The sequence below is a fragment of the Lagopus leucura genome, unplaced genomic scaffold (assembly GCF_019238085.1).
Source record: "Lagopus leucura isolate 7727_CA_CO unplaced genomic scaffold, USGS_WTPT01 Super-Scaffold_73, whole genome shotgun sequence".
In the NCBI taxonomy this organism is placed as follows: Eukaryota; Metazoa; Chordata; class Aves; order Galliformes; family Phasianidae; genus Lagopus; species Lagopus leucura.
In genome coordinates this window covers 101629662-101653816 of record NW_024962252.1, presented here as the reverse complement: position 1 = coordinate 101653816, position 24155 = coordinate 101629662, and the positions used below count along the sequence as shown (strand labels likewise).

Here is a 24155-nt window from a genome sequence, read left to right as displayed (position 1 = left end):
CGAATCTGTTCAATATATTAAAGTTGATTCACTCGGACAGTGTGTAAGATATAATACATTAATCTGGGCCATTTCAATTTCTGAGGCTGGGACTATAAAACTGGTGTGCTGCATATCTAATTTTTTTTGAATACCTGATTTATGCATCCCTCTGATGCATAGTGTCGATGGTATGGTGGATGCGGCTGCTGCATTAACAACGGGCTGCATCAGCACTCAAATCTTATCTTGTTAAATCAGACAAATGTAGCTCAATGAAAAGGAAGGAATAAATGCCTAGGATGGTTGAAAGGAGTGAATTTTAATCCTGTTTGTTAGGGGACTTTCATGGTGGGGGCTGAATGACTGAGGCAGGAATGTCCACCAAGAGCTTATGGGACTATGAATTATTGTATGCTTATACATGCATCTACACATGCAGGATATACAGAGACACAGTTTTTCATTTTATTTATACACAGACAGGTAAACATCCACACACCGACACTCATCCATATACACACACACACATTTTTAAAACTGGAGAAATAAATGGCTTTTATTAAAAGCAGGTCTGTATATACAAAGGGTGCATTTCCACCTCCAATTCAAGAACAACCGTAATTGCTTCTTTGTATATAATTCATCATTTTATCCAGTGAAACAAAAGTTATCACATGGACTATGTATCCAGAAATAGATTAGATTTTCAGAGTAATTATATATGTTTATATGATTTTGCAGATAGCTGTAGCACTGCTGTCGCTCTATACACAGTCAATATTAATTCTCAAGGAAAGAGAATGTTCCTGTGTTTGCACAATCAATGAGACCTGTAGAAATAAGCTGTCTGCCAGACAAGGAAAAGTTGCAATGGCACACTTCTCAGACTCAGCCCGGCTACTTACAATAGATAGAATGTATTTTCAGAATTAATTCTTAGGAAAGACCCTGCATCACTGATCTTTAATTTCAATTGCTTTCTCTAATGAATTCTTGTATTTTACCTACATATCATACGGCAGTAAGGAATATTTGTTTATTTATCAATAAAAATGTGCTTGGGGAATGGGAAGGACCACAAGCACTATAAAGCAGGTGTGGTACACACAAGCGAGGTTATATCTGGAATTATGTAACTGGCTCAAGGGTGAGCATTCACACACATTCTGCCATGAGAAAAATGTTATTTAAGCATGCAGCTTAGCCCTCATTTCCTGCTCTTCTTTCTACCACGACTAATTACAGCCAAAGAAGGTGCTGTCAATAGCAGATCTCATCTTCACCACCTCTTCCAAACCCAGGAAAGGACACTTGAGTGCTGAGATTTCATTTCCGTTTTGACTGAGAATGAAAGCTCATCTTTAAATTCGCAGCATGTAAACATTTTAGAGTTCCTCCCTTAAGTTAAGCCAAGCTAAAAATAAATAAATAAACCACAGTAAAGGAAAGCAACGACAGAGGCCAAGACATGACAGAGATAACTCATTATAAACCTTTTTGATTCAATTATCCAGGAGAGGTTGGGATACGTAGCCCAAATATGTGCAGGCTACCAGCAGAGAATACAAATAAAGCCTATGTTCTCACTTTTCCTAAAACTTACAATGGTGTTCCTATAAACCATGCATATTAACAAGTGTGCAGATCAATTCAAAACTGCATTTCTGTTTCGGGAACAAAGGACTAAAAAAAAGAAGTTTGTGTCAGTGACTCCAAATTCAGCTGAAAAATAGGAGTTTGAAGGTGAGCCTGCTTTGGAGAGCTGTGCTGTGAATCGGGAGGTTCCAGTTCCTGGTGAGCCTGAGGATGCTCTGCCATATGAAAAGTCAGAAGAGGCTTTCTGGGGATGGCTTAGAAGGCTTCTCTGTGTGCACATCTTACTGTGGCCGTTCCGCGGCACTCCGCGGGTGACATGCCTGGGGTGCTCGTGATGTCCCCGATCCCCAGCAACTGCTGCCCTGAGCTGAGAGCCCCGCTTTGGAGCAGAAGAGACAAGGGAAATGGCCAAACCTTGGGGAAAATACAGATAAAATGAGCAAATCAAGATAATTGTGCTAATTATCATAATGAAGGAAAGATTGTGTGCTTGCATGAAGGCTCTCCCTCCCCCTCCGTGCAGGATGCCACGGATGCATTCAGGGCAAATGAGTTCCAGGCCTGGCGAGATGCTCCAATTTCTGTCAAAGTGGCTCCATTACATGTGTGGCCCCCAGGGTCAGGCTGCATTAGCCAACTCCTTTATTCCAAACATGATGAACTAAGGAGGCAGCAGTGTATTCCAGAAATGCCTTCACAATGGATATTTGCAGCATCCATAAGAACTTCAGCTCAGTTTAAAGTGGTGTGGCTTTTTGTTTTTTGTTTTTTTGGGTTTTTTTTCCCTCTTTATTTTTTTTTTTATTTTTTTTTTTTTTTATTATATGGTAGAAAAATAAAACATGAAATATCTTTAAGGTCACGGAACAGTGACCTCATTGGCTGGGCTAATTTGATTGTGCCAGAACAATAGCACTGTACTCCTCTGCCAGCGAAGTGCTTGCTAATTATGCGATTTGCCCTTGATAAGACCTTGGTGGGTCATTCAGCAGTTGTGATCTGTCACTGACTTCTAATCATGTATTATCGTCTGGGTGAGTCAGAATGGTACCCTAAGCTTTCTGTCTTTACAGCAATGTGGCACTCTAATTACCTTATGCCAAGTGGATATGCAGAGACTGAATTAAGTGATCACTGTGATTGCCTTCAAAATCTTCTCTTTATCCTTTGTGTTGCTTCTCTGCAATTTACATTTTAAGATGCCGAGAAGCTCTTGGTGAGACTGAAAATGCCACTCTAAAAAATAATGATTTTTTAATTTAAAAAGCATAACACTAAATCTAAGCCAGACCGATGCCTAAAAGTGTTAAAATGCTGCTACACAATATACCTCAATAAGAATCTCCCCATAAACTTGCTGGAAACTATAAGACATGCTTTACCTTCTAATCTGCAACCAAATGAGAAACAAAAGGAAAGAAGCCTGATTTCTTTCTAAAGTTTGAACAATTCAGAACTGCTACTTAATAAGCCAAATTAATAAGTGGTTTTCTACATTATTGTGCCTATAAAATATACATACCAATATGACAAATACTACAGATTATATACAAAGCTTAAAAAGCTTTGGCACTCTGTTCACCATGCTCATTCATGACAGTAAAAATGGGTTGACCCTGTAAGCCTTACAAATTTGGGAGCAGATTTTTCACATGTTGGTTAACTCGTTTTGCAGCAATTTAAGGGATCTGTGTTAGGTTAGCTATGAAAATGCTCTGTGTTTCATCCAGTATTTTAAAAATCTGCCGGAGCAGCTCTATTGTTGCATAGCAACTCTCAAAAACTACAAAGCAATCTGTTATGGTAAACCAGTCATATTAACATCTGTATTTGCCCAGAGAATGATCTAATGCCTTTTGCAAAGAAAACATGATGATAAGTCGCTAGATTAAATAAACAAAGTAATGATTTATAAAATTTGATAAGATAAATTTGCCTGAATCATTCTTGAAAATATGAACTCTGAAGTGCTACTTGAAAGTTGTCATAAAACAGACAAAAAATCCTCACAACATTAAATTTATTGCACCACTAACAGAAAATAAGGATTTTTCAAAGCTTTTCTGTATTGTATGTCAATATTGCAGTATAATTTATTTTTTTTTTTTTTTATAGAAACAAACTGGAAAAAAAAATAAAAATAAAAAGAAAAAGAAAAAAAAGTCAATAAAAACCATAAAGGACAATTGAGAAAAAAATTGCAAGCCTTATTTTCCTTGAATCACATGACACACCAGCAGCATTATTTGCTGAAGCCTTGGTTTGTTGGGGGGTTGGGGGGGGAGCAGGCAGAGACAGAGAGAGAAAGAGAAAGAGGCAGAGCGCCTAGAAATAAGATGCATTCCCTGGGTGGCAAAACAAAAGAGCCCAAGAAAGAGGGGAAAAAAAAAAAAAAAAAAAAAAAAAGCTGTAGAAAGTTGACACAGTCAAGAATAATGGCTAAATCTATCAAGTTTGATCAGGTATGCTATAATGAAGCGGAGCTTCATATTCCAAGCAGGGACAATGAAGACAGGAGTCAGGCTCTAGAAATGTGCTGCTCACTTTGTGCTTGGAATATGCAGCAGCCAGCGGGGAGCCACAAGATAATTACACAGTATTTGTGTGGTTCCAGGGAGCTTCCTGCGCAGGTTGAATGCCCGCGCTATATTAAAAGGCAGCACAGTGAAATGTTTTTAATGAATATTTTTGTCAGGGAAAGAAAAGGCATTTGAATGATTTTTGTGTATGCAGGGAACCAGAGGTGGAACGTCACTGTCAAAATACAGGTACCTTTATTTATATTTACTCCATTCCTTACAGTTTCAAGAGCCTAACGTCCTTTCAATAATACAAATCAGAATGCTAGGTTAATGTTAGTTAGGGCTAATTGCAAATATAGTCCTTTAACTAATGTTTGCTGTTAGCATGTTTTGGTGAAATCCTACATCAAACCGGCTCAAAACTACTTTCATTTTTATTTCCAATAGCATCTGAAATGTTTAGACACATTTAATCAGAAAACTCAAAGACGAAGTAACACAGATGTTGATACTTACTATTCAGTAGCCCTTGGCAGTGATAGATCTAAAACACAAGAATACATTATTTCAGCACTCTGTAATTCTCACCTAACAGATGTGAATAACCCACTGAATTAAAAACCATAGACACAGTACTCAGAAATGCTCTTTTAGCAGCGCAAGCCGTTGTATTGACCAACCCTAGGCTTTTATATACATACATATATGTATGTATACACACACACATATGTAAAATAATTTGAAAGGCTTCTTGAAGGTCCTGATTTCAATATTACCCACACCTAAGCAAGCCCTTGTTTTGCTGTTTAAGACAAAATTACTTCTAGCATGCATGGACAGAATCAGTTTGCTGTTACATGCTGCTCCATATTGTCCTGCAAGATTAATTAAAGCCATCTAGGTGCCACACAACCATCCTCCACGAGAAACCCAGGCATGTCCATTTGCTCCCTGCTTTGTATCAGTGACCACAAGGCACAAAGACTTGGGTGCCTTTTTTTGAAACAAATAGAATGCTAGGCTTTACAGTGAAGCCATGATCCCCCAGGTGAGAGAGGCAGCCTGGCCACCATCCAGGAGGACCCAAGGCCAGCATGAACCTCTCCACTCACATGGCCCAAGACACACAACTCAGCTGCTCAAGACCTTGCCTACCAATGGCCAAAGATCAAACAAGAGAGAGAGAGGCTTGTGTCTCTCTCTAGGGATTTTCTTTGGTGTACATTTTAATAACTGTGTGATTTGCGAGAAGTAAGGCACAAATTTTGGACAACCTGGAAACAAGGAACACAATTAGAAGGAGTCAGTTTTTTGGTAGTGACACTTCAGAAGCCACTGCAGCAGAAGTGCAGAGAGTTCCTTTGCACCATGGTGGAAAGAGAGCTTCTACTCCTTGCGTTCTTAATTCTGCTTTTGCAAAAGCAAAGCAAGGTGTTGTAACAACAAACCTTGGAAGACTGCAACAATGTAGAAAGACACTTCTTCAGTTAGGACACTGAGGATAAAAAACAGCTTGAGGAGTCAATGTAACGCAGTGAGACAAAGGTGGCTTTTTCTTATTTAAAGGACAATAGAAAATTTTTGAGTACTTTTGATATTGTCAATGCTTTTAAAGTCATAAGCATGTAGAAGTGCCCCCACATTACACAGTAGTAAAAGCAGAACGTAAGCTGCAGTGTAACTTCAGTTATTTCCTGTTTTGCTGCAGTATTTGAATGCATTTGCACTTAAATTTCAAGTTGTGAAAATTCTTGCGAAGAAAACAGCTCAACAGGTTCACTTTACCTTTATATCTTTCAAGAGAACACAAAATCAAACCCCCCGGAATCACTGAGCAGTGTTACTCAGCCCTTATTACCCACAGGGATCGATTCTGCACCTTGAAACAGCAGATTTACCCTGGGCAGGAACAAATCCTAATCCAAGAGGGAATAAAACACTTCACACATGAATCCCCTCCTCCCCTTTTTTAATGTTTTGCATTCCTATTTCAGCTGCACTGAACAGTACGTTTTCTGAAACTATCAGAGGACTAAGGTGGAATTCCTCTATAGGAATTGTCAGTGGTGTAATTTTTTTTTTTTATCAGGGAAACAAATGTGACTTTTACTCCACTCTTTGTCTATTTAGCAGCTCTAATACAAGAGGAAATCTTTCAGATGAAGGGGTAAACAGCTGCCACGTTTGGAGCCCAAGCAAACATTGTAACCTACATCCTGTCCCCCTGAGCAAAAACTGCACAAAAACTTACTCAGTGGCAAACCAGGCAATGGGAACTACTAAGTGATTGTTTTCATTTTATTTTTGGCAAGTTCTTAAAAAAAAAAAAAAAAAAAAGAGGAGGATAATAATCACAGCTCTGGACCTCTGGATTTTGAGGTTGCCTTTTGCAATTAAGAGCAGATAGTTGTAACTAATCAACCATGGCAACTCATGTTTGCTCAGCTTCAAGCAGTTCACTCCACCAAATATATTGGTAAGTAACAAACATATGTAGCTACAGCTTATAGAGCAAGGAGTGAGCTTCCATGCAACCACCACAGTACTGCAAACCTATTTTTCATTTTTGTTTTCTTGTTATTATAAATAAGCTGAAAGTAGAATGCATTCATTGGTCAGATTCTCCTTTAATTGCACCCACCCATTTAATTCCATGTAAGCCAGTGCATTACATCAAGTTTACAGGAGTCTGAGTGACAGCAGGACTCACAGAGGGCACTGGAATCCACTTAGGTTTACACAAGTTTAAGTGAGAACAAAATCGGGCCTTTAAACCGGAAAAAAAAAAAAAAAAAAAAAAAAAAAGAAACCTTAACACCATCAGCATTCTGCACAAGCATAACACTACAAGCAGTCTTCCTTACAGAGCCATATAAACTGGTTGATGTAGGCAGAGTTTCTTTTTGCATTTGTATATTAAGCAGTAATTTTGCCAATATTTACATGTACATATTCCTAAGTACGAGCAGAGCCGGGAATATCAACTACAGCAGTTAGTCCCATTGCATGAGATGAGCTTTGCATCAAAGGGAAAAAGGCTCCTCTCCATCTCACATGCTTTATTTTATTCAACCAGCTCTTTTTCACATTGTTATATCCAGTGAATATAGCACGGTTGGATTCAGAAGAAAACCTTAAGCGTTATCATAATGCTTAGAAGCAATGGCTTCACACTGTATAATCTATCAAAGGTGTCAGATTTACAAAATGCAGATTTTCTGTCACATTTGGGCACTATAAGCACTGTATCTTTTCACTAAGGTGCTGACTGCTGTTTTAATGAGGCCCTTTGGTGGCTGTAAAAAACTGAAAGGAGAGGATTATAGGGGTTACCCTAGGTATTGTCTATTTGTCTTACAAATTTCACACTAACTACCAATTACATCGCCATAAACCTTTTGGCTACTTCAAGCTATATGCCATATAATACATAAAAAATACGCTATGTTAACCTCTTCTATATTATACGAGTAACTACAGCCACTGATGCAAGTAACATATCTAATGAAGCCAATAATGAGCCTCTTTAAAAGTAGTCTTGTTATAGGAATAATATTAGAGCAGTTCAGTTAAAGGCTAAGGTCCATTATGGCATGCTTCCTACATTCTGTGGTCCCAGGTCTGAAAAGATGCTGACACACTAATTCAGGCTCAAGAAGGGCATTAATCTCACAACCTCCTACTTGTCATGCTTAATGGGACATCCTGCCTAGGTGAAATGAACCTGATGTATTCAGGTAAACATAATTTAATAAGGAAGAAAAAAAATAGCTGGGGTCCGACATAACGGCAAGCAGAATGTTTATAATTTAGTCACAGTGGAGAGTTCATGCTGGACTGAGAAGTAAGGAATGTAAGGAGAAAAAAGAAAAGGGCAAATAATGCACAATTTGCTTTAAAGACCGGCTACTGAAATATGAGTGAATTTAAGGGAATACGCTAATTCGGAGGAGGAAGAGATGCACTAATGTGGGGCTTAGAGCACTTGAGTGTAAAATAGAGATCTGAAGCCACAGAGTATGATATTTAAAAGGCAAGCATGAATGTCAGTGAGTAGCTGTATATCCTCTTTGTCTGTCATCAATCATAAGTCTAATAAGGCACCTAAAATTATGTTGGAGACACAGAACAGCACCAGCAACAGCAGCTGCAAGAAGCATGTGCCATACCTGTGGCTCAGGTAGCAAAGGTGGGACCCATCCCTCATCCCAGCAAAAGCCCAAGGACAACACCTGTACAGAGTGCTGGGGCTCTGGAGCTCTGTGGTACGGGATAAAGATGTCTCCTTGTGATTTTATCTCCTGCTGACTCAAAGTGCAAAAGATATTGCCACCTACAATTTACAGAATACACTGCCTTTTCATTTACACACCGAAGCCAGGTGGCTATGAAAACCAGATTAGGCTGCATCCCTTCACCCGGGAGGAATGGGGCTGTATTTCCCAGATCTCACCCTTTGCCACCTACTGAAGCAAGGAGGTTGTGCTACACGTTCTGCATTATGTGAGAAAGCAGAATGAAAGCATGAGATGCACCAAGGGGATAACGCTGTCATAGATGCTCTTTGGTCAGCAGAGAGAAGGGAGCTTTGGAAAAAGCACAGCTTGCCACACATCTGTGGAGCTGGGCTGTCACCCCCGATCTTTGTGTGCATGTGGCTTTTTCTTTCTTTGTTTTAAGTAAACTTCATCTCTGTTTCCCTTTTTCTCAAATAGGGTAAGCACTACCATAGCACTGAAAGACAGCAACATAAAACAGTGAACTTTGTTTGCTGTTGCTGGATTTTCTTTTCATCCATGGCCGTGATCATTTTTTATAACTGGGCAGTGGGCTTATGTCACATCACTGGAGTAACTGTGGTAAGGGGAAACTAGGTACACCTACAAGTGTCGTATTTGTTTTACAGACTTGTTGTGTTCCAGAAAGGGAATCAAATACATCTTTTCTGCAGCAATTAATTCTTTTGCCATGCTCCTGATTGCATCAGACAAGTGGAGCCCAAGCTGCATTTGTCTCACACTACTGAGAAGACTTTCTTTTTAAAACTCTCTTTTTAACTCAACAAAACAAAGGGGTATAGAAAAAGCAAGATTCAATTGGTAGAAGCTTGCAAATGCAGATGTTAATCTTGTTAAGCCTTGAAACACACAGTCCAAATAGGCCTTTGCTGCCTCACTGGCTCCCAATACACCTTTTGACCATAAACATCTGGGTATTTTATCTAGGCTGATTTTTGCAAGCAGTTTACTCTAAAGCCACTAATACATGCTATTTCAATGGGACTCCACGGTGCCTATTAGGTGCTGGCCACGCTGAGCAAGGGTGTGGGTTGTCAAGACGTATAGCACCATGGGGAGCTGTAGGAGACACTGCTGCTGGAAGGCAGAAAGCCTACTGGTGCTCGCAGGTGCTCAGAGGAGTGCACTTGCTATTAAATTATTTCACAGGGAGAAGCCTATTACCTATGAAAGCAAATCCTGCTCCTAAAGGCCAGTGAAAAAGGACCAGAACCCTCTTTGGGGGGAGACAACATGTCCAGAGGGATGAGTCCTAAGGATTCCAAGCAGCCGTGGACTTCAGATACATAATAGGTACAGGATACATGCATGAAGTATTGTCAGTGGGTGATTTTCTACCCTGTAGATACTCACGGTCACCAAAGGATGGCCCCAAAGATATTGATGGTTCAGAGATTCAGAAATACATATATAAATAATACTGTCCACTTGCAAGTGCTCAAACTAGCTACTTGTAAGGGATATGAAAACAGCCCCCATTGAGACTTTTGTCCTGAGGACATCTTGCAGCCACGGCGTCCTAGGAAGTCAGCTCATTCTATACACTTTTAACTTACTGGAAGAATCTCTCCTGACTCATGAACTTTGAATAAGCCACAGACCTACATTCTTAAGCTCCTCTCATCTTACAAATGCAGATATTCTTTTGAGCAACATTTCTAGATAGTTTAAATCAGAAAATATTTTGGATGGTAACGAAAAAAAGCTGTAGCAATACATCTGCAACAATGGCATAGGTTGTGTTTTGGCACTCAAATCCCACAGCACTGTGATACATGGTGTTTTCTTCAGAAAAAGCCTGTTTTGTTTTGTTTTGTTTTTTAAAAAAATAATAAGTTAAAAAGCCCTTGTTTTAAAACAACATATAATTTAATTTTCAGATATGAATAACTATGGGTTTTTTTCTGTCTTTTTTCACCTGAGTTTGGATGCATATGGCCCTTGCCTTTGTACTAAAAATGCACGCAGCTATCACACACTACAAGAACCCACCACATATTCAGCAAGACACATTACATTCTTGCACTTGAAACAGCTTTAGAGAGGAAAAAACCTTGAATTTTTTGTAAGGAAATCCTAAATTATGTTTTATTAGGGCCTGCTTCACAGTCAGAGTGTGCCCAGAGTTCAGAGGACCTTAATCCCGTAAAGCCACGGACACAGATTTAATGATGAATGTTACTACATTACACAAGTATCACCTCTTATTGATGTAGAAGCCCCAGCTCTCATGAGTCTTCCTAACCCAGGCCAGCTAAAGTTTTTAGGTCAGCAGTTTAAAGTAGAAGTGCCATTTCAGTGTCATGTCGAGTTCCACATCACAACTCAGAAAATCACTCGTAATTCAAAGAACCTGCCAGTGAGGACAAATGAGAAAGACAAGAAGTCTACAGGAGCTTTACAATAGTTTCCATAGTAAAGAATGCAGAGAACTGTCAACAAGGCTGGAAAAATGCCTTCCCAATAGTCTCCCTCTAAAGGCATACAAAGAGCTCACTGCTTGATGCTCTTCGTTAAGGAGCAGAGACATACAGTGCAATAAGCCTCCTCCAGCCTTTCATTCTCCATCTTAACATTAGGCCCTAGTGTCATTTATAAAGATGGGTTTCCACTTCTTTCAGAACCAGGAAACCTGGCAAGGGTTTATCCAATTCTCAAAATACAAGTATGTGGTGCTCTGGATGGAAGCATCTGTAACTGAAGCTGTCAAACTTCACAGATCCCATAATTTTGTAAGTTATATTGAGCTGAAGTTTAATGAAACAACAAAAAGGAAAACAATTTTTCAATTTCTTTTGCTGTTACAGTATAGAAATGTGTATCTTTCCTATGCTAGCACCAAGTTCACATGTACTTAGTTTTCAGGACACAGACTTTCACAGCAGTTCTGCCCCAGCTGCTTTAGGTCACGGAGAACTTGAGAGGACTGTAGATTTTCAGGGAAGGAAGTAAGAGTCCAGTAGCTACAAAGCTTCACCTTACCACCACCAGCTGCAGGGCTGAGTGCCACTGCACTGAGAATGAGGAATTTCAGTGATATTCAGTTGTCCATGGGGAGGCATCAGCCCACACCAAACCTAAAAATGCAGTGTGAGTTTTGAGAATCAGAAAGCAGGTACACAGCTTAACAGCTGAGCACACAGTGTGGTGACAGTTAAATGTTATATTCCTTCTTCAAAGACATATCCATTCCTTTACATTATCTTACAGGTACCAAATTCACTTGTTCCAGCACAGTGCCATCATTTGTATCTGGCTTTTACATTGCTCAAAAAGCATAGCTGTATTTGCTGGAACAGTCTTTCCATACTGATCACAAAAGTTTCCACTTAACTCTGAATAGGAGAATGTGTCAACAATTAGATTTGATGTTTTCTGAATGAATTCACTCTAAAACAATTTTGCAAAAAAATAAGGTTTAGAAAAGATTTTTCCCAGTCTCTCTCTTGAAATTCTCAAACTGTTGCCACGTTGCCCCCACCCCGCCAACATTTTAGGTTTCTATTTTGCAAATGGGAATTGTGCTCTATAAAAATGGCTCTGTAGGACTGGGTAAAAAATGTCACCTTAGGTACCTGAATTAATAGTTCACTTATGTACTGTCTTAAGTCTTTACTATAGATCAGCATAAGTGTGCCAGACAGACAATTATTTAGAGTTCACATTTTTAGAAGGTGCCAAAGCCAACATGTCTTCAAAGATCTCAAGATCTCCCTGAATTACACAGATTTTAAAAATAGAAAGCCCCTTGCAGCTTTCCTTAGTACCCCTGGCAATGTAAGATGGTGGAAAAAGTTGGCAGGAATAAATACTTCCACAGAGTTTCTAAAGCTGTAATTAATGTTAACGAAGCAATACCTTGTATGGCAAGGAGATACAGCATAAATTGGATAAGTAAGAAAAATGATCAGCTGTGTGCTCTTCCAGTATAGTACATCAGAGTATTGCCACTGTAAAGCTATCGTTATTTTAAACCATTAAATAAAACTACATAAATTTGCAAGCAGGTGTTTCTTGTTGCAGGAGTATTGAAAGTTGTAATGCAAACAACCTAATTTTAGCATCTATGCAGAGCGAGAAGTAAATTTACTGATCACTGATGCATTGAGCACAGGGAGGACACAGCCAGCGGGAGCTTCCAGCAAGATTATCCTATTAAAGCAGGAAGGCTTCACGCGGCTGTTAAGGAAGTCGTCGAAAGCAGGTGATGTACGTGGGGGGTTTGATGAGCAGTCGCGGGCCCACTGTACATGGTAAGTTGTTGTTTTCTGCTCAGCTAAGCAGCAGAGAATTGATATGTTAGCAATGAAGTGCAGTGACAATTAAATTGTAACTGACCTACATGTTACCATCATTACGCTTCCTCTTTTTTACTGCTTTCCTTCTTATTTAATCACACAGTATGGGGTTTTTATTAGGCTGTAATGTTAAAATCTTCATCCATTTAGCTATAAATGTTTGACTGGATATCTATCAGACTTCCTCGCACTATACAAACAAAACCATTTTGCTGAATCATTGTTGACTTGTTTGTGGCCTAATTTAATGAGTGTAATAACTTACATTACTACCCAGTTAACATTTAGGAGCCCAGAAAAGACCTGCGAGCATGCAGCAAGCTACTGTATATGTTTTCTATTCATATCACTCCTCTTTGCAGTAAATTTTACCTGACAATATGCACTTCTTTCAGTGCAGGCTTTGCTTCTCCTCAGCCCAGGTTGAGCTGAGCTGCAATGCTGAAACATCAAATGCCTCAAAATGTTGATGCATTTTCAGCTTTCTAGGTATCAGGCACCTACTTACATAGCCTTACACAGCCAGTAAAATATCAAAAATACGGCTCAGCATACATTCATGGCATCACACTCATGCTGGAAACTGCATTACAGAGGAGGCAAATACCCAAACAGTTACTGTTCCTGGAAGAGAGCAAAGCTTCCAAGCTAAATATGAAAACTAGAGAAAATTAAACTCGCTAGGGCAGACCCTAGACAGATAAGGAAAAACAAATGCTGCTGCTTTGTTACATGGTGGCCTGCTCTGTAAGGATGTGAGGCTCTCTGGGAGCCCAGGGACATCTGTGGAGGCTGTAAGCCTGCAGCCAGTTTGCAGTGCTGTGAGCCCAGTGCTTCTGAGGCACCTTCCCCAAATATATTCAAATGATCATCTTATTTGTGTCCCAGAAGGGAAGAAAAAACATAAAAACAAGCCCAGAAGAGAAGAGCACCAAAACAAAACATCACTGACCCAGAAAGCGCAGACCTCACCATGTGGTCAGCCTCACCAGTACTGCCACAAAGGCTGGATACAGGTCTGTAGTATTCTAGGGGAAAAGCGAGAAGTGGGTTACTCTGAATTTTTAAATATATGTATAGTTTTACACTTATTATAGATGTAATTTTGTTGTTTAATATTTATATTACTGTTAGAGTTAATCCTACTGCCAGTTTCCTCCCCCAAACAAAACTTTTCCCCACATTCCTTGCCCTATGCTCTTAGCCTATAACACTGGGCAAAGTGAATCCAGGACAGAAAAATAACACCCTTTTTAAAGAATGGACTGTTCATGTCTTAAGGAATGGCACCTAAGAACAAAATTACATATTTTACCACAACATAAAAGATTGTGTTAGGTTGTGGGATACGACTTCAAGATCTTCCAAACTGAAAACCAAGCAGTGTGGCAGTAAATCTGCCCTAACAGTGCATAGCAGTATTTGAGGTACACTTTCTTCATGGGTATGTTTGACCATGAAGCATACTACTTCAGTACAAACTTCAATAAATTCAGCAATGAAACCTCATTAGTAGCAGTTATCAAATCAGAGTGCATTGCTTTTGCCATCAATAGCATTTCATATGGAAACAAAGCTGATCAGGACACAGCTCACAGCTAGTTAGTAACAGGATACTTGCGTTCATATTAGAAACAAGAATCCCTAACAAATAACTAAGAAATACAGTATCTCTAATAAACCACCTTTCTAGAAACCTTCTTACTGATACCCTTATCAAGATTATATTACATTTTCCATCATTTGATTCAAATAAAAAGCACAACAGTAAAACAAGAATCAGTAAGACCAACATTTCTTATTTTAGAAGGTACTGCTCTACACTTCAGTAACAACAGCTAAAAAACTGTGCCTGATCAGCTCATCAGTAGTTCCATGAGAGAAATGGCCTGAAGAGTTGGATGGAGTATTTATATTCATTACAGGTTGGAGGTCTGGGACTTGGTTGAGTACACAAAAACTAAATCTGAAAGTGGTAAACACAGTATGATGTATGCTGGAATAAGTTGTTTTCAGAACAAAGTGCATTTGAGGGGGCATTCTGGTTCCTCATAACCAGTGCTTAGTTGAAGATTTTGTTTTATTTAGCTTCTCCCATCCTGTAGACCCCAGCCTGCCTGTAGTGCAACAGTGCAGAACTTCCCAAAAAACACAACCTCAGGTAATCTCAGAAATATAATAATAATAATAATAAAAAGTCACAGAGCTCTTAAAATCAGATTTATTATGGCTACAGTGTAGAGTTCTGTATCAGGAGAGGCCAAGTCAATTAGCTATAGTCTGGTTGGGAGCACCAGCAGATTTGAGCAGCACAAGTGGAGCTGAGCAGGGAGCAGAGGCTGTGCAGGCAGCAGGCAGCACAGGTACCTGCTCAAGGTCCTTTGCCACTGCCTTGGAACATTTCTTACTGTGCTGTGAAGCGCTCACTTAAAAGCTTACTATATTACTTATTGGCTACAGAGCTTGATGTTTTGCTTTGCACTTTTAAGTCCGTATCAAACACAAAAGCTCACTTCAGCACAGGTATTGCATGTGAGAGTGTGCCTTTAGCACACACACCAGCAGTGCCAAGCAGTTCCAGCACACGGCTGCTCTAAGCCACCATCTGGCCAGCCTCCACCCCAAAGGAATGAACACCGCCGAGATCTTGACTCTATTTTGGCACAATGCTTTCCTAATTGTTACAGCCACAAAACCCTTCTCCAGCAGTGATGGGGAGTTAAAACAGCAGTGACCTACACGGTGCATCCTGGCAGAGATTTTGCAGCAGGATTATTATCTCGTATTCACTGACTGCAAACTGTTCGGAAGTAGACAAGGGAGGAAAGTTCAGATGTAACTGAGAGATGCTGGAGGAACTACCAGAAGGTAACTACTTGATACAATGACTACACGCAGGTCATTTATTTTATTCTTCTATTCATGTAAAAATACATTTTCTATTTTATATATAATGAACACAAGCATCATAATACTTTTTTTCAAGTACAGAGCCACGCTGTGCCTTCCTTTCTGGTGTACAAATGCACATGTAATTTTGTTGGGACCAGCTGCTTTACTGATTTAAGAGACTTATTGTAAAAGATACAGATACGCCATGTAGAGTAAGCTGTCAGCACTAGGTAAAGGACATTTCTAAGCAGAAGCTTGCAGGAGATACGTTAACAATAAACATCAAGGCAGACAATACAGAAAAGCTGAATCCTCACAAACTCTGGCCGTAAAATTTTTCTGCACCCAACATTTGCTACGTCTCAGTTGGAATCTTGGAAAATGAAACCCAATTTCCACATTCAGTACCGTCAGGTAGATTCAGCTGAGCGCTTCTTGCCTTCCACTGTAAGAGGTGAAAGCTCCAGTAATAATTTAAAATGTAGACAACTTTAAAATAAACAAAGCATTTCTAATTGTTTCTCAGGAAATCACTAAAATGATACTAAATTTCTACAATTGCATACGCTGATTTTATAGCAAGGATATCAAAAGGTACAAAAATTTCTATCACATCCTGAGCTGCTCTGGATTTCAATCATTTGCAAGTTGTCTGAATTCAAGTTTTTTTGCGTTATAATTGATAAGTTTAAAATATTTATCTAAATATTTACTATTTGTGGTTTTATATTAAATAATGGAATATTTAAATTTATTCCTGAATATATTCTAGTTAATCCATAATTCTCAGGATATATATACATATATATTTTTTTTAAGTCTGTCATTTTATTTTGGGTAGAACAAAACATTTCAGCTGTTCTGAAGCACTGTTACATCTTCATGTGGCCAGTAAGAAGGAGAAACACTGCACAACAGCCACACAAGTCATTCAATGAGCAGGCACACCTGAAGTTGTTCCTACAGCCATGGCCAAATTTACCAACTGATTTTGCAGTAAGATGCCAACCGAACAGTTTCTCTTCCTCCCTCTATTTTGTTCATTTCGATTTTATTTAAAAAGGATTGTTCATTATTCTACTTAGGAAGATCCTCTCCTTTGCTCACAAGAGAATGTTCAAATGACACCTCTCTCTCTCAGGGTTTGCGTTTCACCAGAGCAGCAACATTAGGCAGAAATTTGGCTTCGCCATTTTTAAGGCCCTGGTCAGTGTCAGTCATACAGGGATGGGAAGACATTTTCATTATTAAAATAGCTGTGGAAGTCTTCCTTTCTCTCTGAATGTGATGCTGCAGAAGAGAGGCACAGACTGCCACAGAGCCTACATAGTTGCTCACTGACATCAGAAAGCCTCTCCAAACATCCCTTATACCTCTCCAAACATCCTGCCTCCTTAAAATAGAGTCTTGATTTCTCAAGATTTAAGGATGAATGATCATGTATAGACTATTTTGGAAAAACTTTTTCCTGAATTTCTGTATTTTCACTGAAAATTGAGAAATTCCAGCAATTTTAAAATATTTTTTTCACACAAATATTACATGCATAGTATTTGATCATTTATGTTTTGACCAATCCATTTTAAGATAAATGGTTTAATTTTATTTATTTTATTTTTAAAGCTGTGGCATGAAATGCTCTTTACTGGTAATATAATACTAGTCTAACAAGTCAAACTGCAAATCATTTATTGAAGGAAAGTTGTACTGTGAGATATCTGAATTCAATATATAGTTCTATTTCGTTTTAGAAGCTTTTACCAATCTCACAAATAGCAAAATGTGTGAATTGCCAAAGAACTGTATGTTTCAAAGCATTGAAACAGTCATGATTATTATAAAATGATTGAATCACAGAATCACCAAGGTTGGATAAAACCTCTAACACCATCCCATCCAACTATCCACCTATCACCAGTATTTCTCACTAAACCATGTCCCTCAATACAATATCTAAACATTTCCTGAACATCTCCAGGGACAGAGACTCCACAACCTCCTTGGGCAGCCCATTCCAGCACATCATCTCTCTCTCAGAGAAGTATTTCCTTACGTCCAACCTGAATCACAACTACAGGCCATTCCCTCTAGTCCTGTCTCTACTTACATGGGAGAAGAGGCCAATCCCCACCTTAGCACAATCTCCTTTCAGGTAGTTGTAGGTCACCCCTAGCCCACCTCCAGACTGAACAATCCCAGCTCCTTCAGCTGCTCCTCGTAAGACTTGTGCTCCAGACCCCTCACCAGCTTTGTTGCCCTTCTTTGAACACACTCCAGTGCCTGAATGTCTTTCTTGCAGTGAGGGGCCCAAAACTGAACACAGTACTCAAGACGCAGCCTCACCAGTGCTGAGGGATGATCCCTTCTCCTGCTGGCAACACTATTTCTGATACAAGCCAGATTGCCATTGGCCTTCTTGGCCACCTTGGCACACTGCTAGCTCATGTTCATTGATCAAGTACTGATCAATACTCCCAGATCCATTTCCTCTACACAGTCTTCCAGCCACTCTGTCCCAAGCCTGTAGTGCTGCCTGGAGCTGTTGTAGCCAAAGTGCAGGACCTGGCACTTGATCTTATTGAATTTCATCCTGTTGGCCTCAGCCCAGCTATCCAGACTGTCCAGATCCCTCTGTAGGGGCCTTCCTACCCCAGGCAGATTGACACTTCCTCCCAACTTGGTGTCATCTACAAACTTATTGAGGGTATACTCGATGCCCTCATCCAGGTCGTCAGTAAAACTATTGAACAGGATAGGTTCCAATATCAACCCCTGGGGAACACCACTCGTGACCAGTTGCCAGCTGGATGTAACTCCACTCACAATTACTCTCTGGGCCTGGCCATCCAGCCAGTTCTTTAGTCAGCAAAAAGTGATTTGTCCAAGCCATGGGCTGCCAGCTTCTCCATGAGAATACTGTGGGACACGGTGTCTTTGTTGAAGTCTAGGTAGACTACATCAACAGCCTTTCCCTCATCCACCAGGAGGCTCACTCAATCATAGCAGAAGATCAGGTTGGTCAAGCAGGACCTGCCTTTCATGAACACATGCTGGCTAGGTCTGATCATCCAGTAGTCCTGCAAATGCCATGTGATCTCCCTCAAGATGATCTGCTCCATAACTTTTCCTGGCATCAAGGTCAGGCTGACAGGCCTCTAGTTCCCTGATTCCCCTTTACACCTATTCTTATAGGTGGGAGTCATCTTGGCAAGCCTCCAATCCACTGGAACCTTTCTGGTTGACCAGGAATATTGATAGATGATGGAAAGCAACTTGGCTATCACCTCCACCAGCTCCCTCTGCACCTTCAGGTGGATCCCAACTGGCCTCATGGAGTTGTGGCAGTTCAGAAGGAGTAGTAGGTCTCTAATTGTCTCCACCTGAAACATGGGGGGTCTATTCTGCTTCCCATTCCAGGTCAGGGGGGTAGAGTGCCCTGAGGATATCTGGTCTATAACAGACCCCCACTAGGATGTCTGCCTTAGTTTCACTTTGAAGGGACAGCAGCAGACACCGTGTGACTATGCAAGCGTCATACTGAAATTTCAATTAATAAGCCCTGTGACTTCAAATATTTGATGTTTTTTCATTGATATTTCTGACTCTTATCATCTGGATCTGGTAGTTAGACCCTGCCAAAGCAAGCCTCTGTCTCTGAGTGTTCTTTTTCTTCCTACTTCCTTCTTAGTGTGACATGGAAAGCATGACCCATAGATGTTAGCACAAAGAATGTGAGGAGCACCGTTAGTCCTAACATAACATCAGCAGCTTGGGACTTCTTGTTCAGCTCTGTGTGCCCAGATTAACATGCTGGAAGGCAAAGATGAGAGCCAGCCTCTCAGCCCAGCCATCAAACTTCTGAGACACCACATCCATGCAGGATGCACTGGAGCAGCAATCTTCCCTGCACCATGCTTGGAAGCTGGCACAGGCCAAGGGCGCAGTGCTCCATGCTCTCTGGGAAAGCAGGAACAGCTCAGAATCACTGTCAGGCTGCAGCTTAGACAGCTGAAAACAGCTCCCTGAAGCATGGGGCTCAGACTTGTGGAATCCAGCAGGAAATGAAGGTAATACCCATAACCAAATATAGTTTTCTTCAACTTCCTGGACAGGGGATCTGCAAAATCTCCAAAGATAATCCTATATTATTCTTTAAAACCTCCCTGACTACTGCTGCTCATATTGGACAGAAAGCTCTGGATGTCCTCTGCAGACCTGAGCCCCTTGCCTGAGCCATTTAAGCACAGCCCGTCCATGTGTGCAATGCTGCACCCCTCAGGAGCATGGTCAATTTGGCACCATGGTGTAAATAACCTCAGCTACTTCAAAACATCCTTGTGTCTGTTGGACAAGGCAGGATTGAGATTAACTCCACAATTCCCCTGTTAGCACAGCTAAACCATTAATGAAATCTATCCATGTTATATGTCTAAATGAACGTACACAGTTTCCAAAGTGTTGTTCCTTTCCTAAGGTGAAGCTATTGCCCTAGCCCTGCAAATTTAATTATTTAATCAGTTTGGCTGAATTTCACAAAGCATTAAAACTTTAGATATTACTTAACATTCCTTATAAATTGCATTTATAAATTTCAGGAAGGAAACTTGCCATTGCTACAGCAATTTAAATTAGTACCACATGGTTACAGACTGCTGCTGAATGATTCTTTGGGGGCAAAATCAGTTCTTTAAAAGTATTTAAATGACGCTAGAGATAAGCTAACTACATTTTCGTCCAAGAAGTCACAATTTATCAAAAATGTAATAAACCATAGACAAAATATTCATTGTAAGCTGCACATAACGTGGTCCATGAAATGACATTTTAGCATCTCTCACTGTGGTCATCCTAAAGTTTGCTGACAGTGCAGAGTAATGCTCCATTGATATTCAACAGTCCCCATCTCTATGTTCCTCTGTCATACCATGACTTTATGCACTCCAGCCCAGTCTCTCACTGGTAGTAAATCAGTCAACTTGGTTATACAATGTTGTTCAACATTATCAATATGGAAAGCAAATGAGGAAAGGAATCCCCCTCCTTCCCACTTGTCCTCGCACTGCTCTGACACATGCACTCTGCCAATACACCTCAGCAGAATTCTCTCCATCCCAAGGATGATTATGGCTCCTATGAAAAATCACCAGGCAGCATGAGCTGTGGCAGTTCAACAACTGGAGACCCTTTAACCTTGATGTAGCAAGAGTACACCAGCACCTCCTATAGGAAAATCTGTATGGAGAGCACATATAAAATAACAAAATAGATGTATAAAATAATAGATTCATCTTCCTGTGGCTAAAGATAAATATTAAATAATCCTATCTGCTTCTGGCTGAAAATTAATTTCTTCTAAGGCAAATAGTGTAATACGTATATGCGTTTCAATTCCCATTTGGCAAAGAACCTATTTTCAGTATGCAGTATGCAGACTTTCAAAATACTAGAACTATGTTCATCACAGACACACTTAAACAAATAAAATTTTCTTCCTTCGGGTACAAATTCACTATGGTCTGATAAAATATAGATATATTTTTAGAGCATCAGTATTCCTACCAAATCCAGATATTCAGACTAAAAGCACTCTTTTTTAAACTTTTCCTTTTCTTCTTTGAAAGATGAATAATAGGTTTCATCAGAAATAGAGTGTCATTACTTTAAAATAGCTCCAGAGGTACAGCTACATAATGCTAAGCAGCGCCATGCAGAGATGCTCAAGAGATTGCTCTCAGAGAGCTAGCCCAAGTATCACGTACAGTCGAGATGTGGTACTACAGCACAACAAATCTGAGCCTATGCGGAATGATGACATGGCTGTGTTGCTCCTGGTGGCAAGGCTAGCTCACTCCGAATGAGTTCAGGCATCTCTGCATAGCAATGTATCATGCTATTTAGACATAGTGCTAGATTTACAGGAGTATCTTATGCCTTAGCAAGACAGATTTTTCATGTGTGTTTATGTACTATGCCTAATGTATCCTGTTACTCTGAAAAATTCCTCTAAGTTGTTAATTTCTGTCTCCAACTATTCAAATACCTCTGCAAAGCAGGCCCAAAGCTGGCTGCTGACTTTGTAGCTCTGTGTACTTAAATGAACATGCATATGCTTAAAAACGTAGCCATACATACAGCGACCCGGATTAATTCATTACTTGACACAGGATGAAAAAGCAAACACCAGCATAAATTTCTTTCTGCTCATGCATTAACATGCAAGACTTGACCAGATGAAGAATTTGACAAATAATTGGAGGTGCCACAATAGTTCACAAAATCATGAGCTTTCTGGTAATCCATGTTTTTCTCTATCCCTTCTAATCAAACCCTCTTCCCCTTTCTCAGACAGAGGATCTGAACTTTTTTCACATCATTCCCCAGGTAACTTCTTTGCTATGGTAAACTTGAGGCATGTTTTGTCCTCACTTGAATATTTTAAAGTTTCCTCCTGTGCCTGGAGCCCTTAGCAGTAAGAAAGAATGATTGACCTTACACATTACCCAAGTATGGAGAGCCTGGATATCTTTACAAGGTCATATGTTCCTCATGATGTTCTTCCAAACAGCTTCCTAACATACAAGCACACAAATTTACTGGCACACTCTTCATTCTAGGTTGTTTTGTGGTCCACTCTGAGCTCCATAAGGAAGTTCCTTGCACTAAATTTGTCCACTGAAAATTTTCTGGTTTATCTCCATGTCAGTATCTTATTTTGAACCTATTCAGTTGTATACAAACAAGCTGTTCTCATGCAGGATGCACAGATCATAGATTTGGATGAAAGTTCTTCCACACTGACTGATGTTCTGAAAACATCCAGGTCAGCTGTGCTGACAGATGTGTTAAGTAAATGGCTGCACTATATCTGGATTACTATCTGCTAGGATGAAGATTAAGATGCAGTTATGTACCATGATGTATTTCAGTTTAAAAAGTCAAGAAATGTACACAAAATAATATGCATAAAATCAACATTCTGTTGGTCTAAAATGCTAGAAAGGTATCTTTCTTATTTTGTGTCTTTCTGGTATGGTGACTACCCTGGTGCAGCACACAAGGAGACAACAGATATGTAGATTACAGTGGTAAGGAGAAGGGATCCAATTCTCAGAAAACACAATATGATAGGAAGCATTTGTTGCTACTACTGAAATCTGTGCATCCAAACATTCCGTGAAGTCGAGTGTAATCTTAGGCTGCCTGCTGCCTTGGAAACTAGTGGTCAGATACTCTCTGCAGTGGGCATAACCAGCTAGAACATTTTGATTAGGTGAAATTTCATGGAACTAAAATATTTCACACTCTGGTTTCAGCAAATTTCTTCCAAGGACTGAGAGCACTCTTCAGAAAAATTTGGACAGTGGGTGTTTGTGCACAAGATTCAAGTCTCTTTTGGACCAAGTGGTCTAGAATTAAATCAATGGCACGTCAGGGCAAAAATAGGCTATTTAGACTGCTAACAAAGAACAAACTCAACAGATTTAAAAACATTTTTTAGCTGAAAGTTAAATAGACGTGTCTACTTTTGTACGTTGTATGATTCTTTGTTGAAACCAGCGAAGCCTTGAGAATTTGAGTAAAGTTCACCCATTTGCCCAGAAGTATCGTACTGGAGCTACAGAAGCTACCTATATAGACAGTTTCATACAAAAGGCTAGTTTACAGAGGATCTAAAACTACTGAAATATCAGTTAATGAGAGTATTACCTCCTAATATTCTTGCTTTGGAGAAGCAGAAATTCATTTTCCTCAGATTTTAAGGATGTAAGGCTGACCAAAAGGTGTTATAGCAGGATAATGTAATCAAATTAGCAAAGAGAAAGTGTATCAGCATCATTATGTACATTTCCATGTGTCCTACCCCCATGGGACAAGAGCTGGAGCTCAGAAAGAATGCCTGGTGGTGGTCAGGAGGATGAGGAAGGGATAGCCATAAAGAATTTCTCTCTAGGGGGACTGATACATAAGGCAGTAGAAATAAACTGAAGATCTTTTCAGTCTTCAGCTAAGTAAGAAGTGTAGCAAACACAGGTGAGGTCCGGAAATGAAGGTTTAAAAGAAAGCTAGAAAGCACATTCAGAGCAATGATCTGGTTTCTGAAAGCTGAATCCAAGGCTTTGAAGGAAAGAAAAAAGAAAAACATTGATAGGACACCAGACAACGAGTGAGCTAATTAAAATGGTCTATTGTGGAAGGCATCTGCATTCCTTGTTTATTATCAATTTGTTTAGGCTCCAATTCACCAAGTGTTTCCAAATCTGGATAGATAGCTCTTTCCAATAGTCTAGCAAAGCCAAGTTTTACCTCCTGTTCTGTTAGCAAGGCTGGATCTTAAAAATGGGAAATAGACTTCTTGCATGGGTCTACAAACCTAAACAGCCACTTGAAAATCACAGAATCATAGAATGGCTTGTGTTGGAAGGGACCTTAAAGATGCCTAATTCCAATCGCCTGCCATGGGAAGGGTTGTCAACCAATAAATGTCAAAAGCAGGTTAGTTTTGTTTTGCTCTGTGATCACCTTGTGAAATGTTCCTCCCAGCCTGCAGAGCTACCACTGCAGCTCCC

At 39.9% G+C, this 24155-nt stretch overlaps 1 long non-coding RNA gene across 1 annotated transcript in view; it reads right to left on the bottom strand.

Moving 5' to 3' along the window:
• Positions 1-1971: 1971 nt before the first annotated feature.
• Positions 1972-24155, bottom strand: part of LOC122182714 — a 59399-nt gene continuing 37215 nt past the window's right edge. Inside the window, exons 2-3 of the long non-coding RNA XR_006179943.1 lie at positions 4617-4644; positions 1972-1992 (exon numbers count right to left, since the gene is read on the bottom strand). This is a non-coding gene — a long non-coding RNA (uncharacterized LOC122182714). The remainder of the gene's footprint in view (positions 1993-4616; positions 4645-24155) is intronic.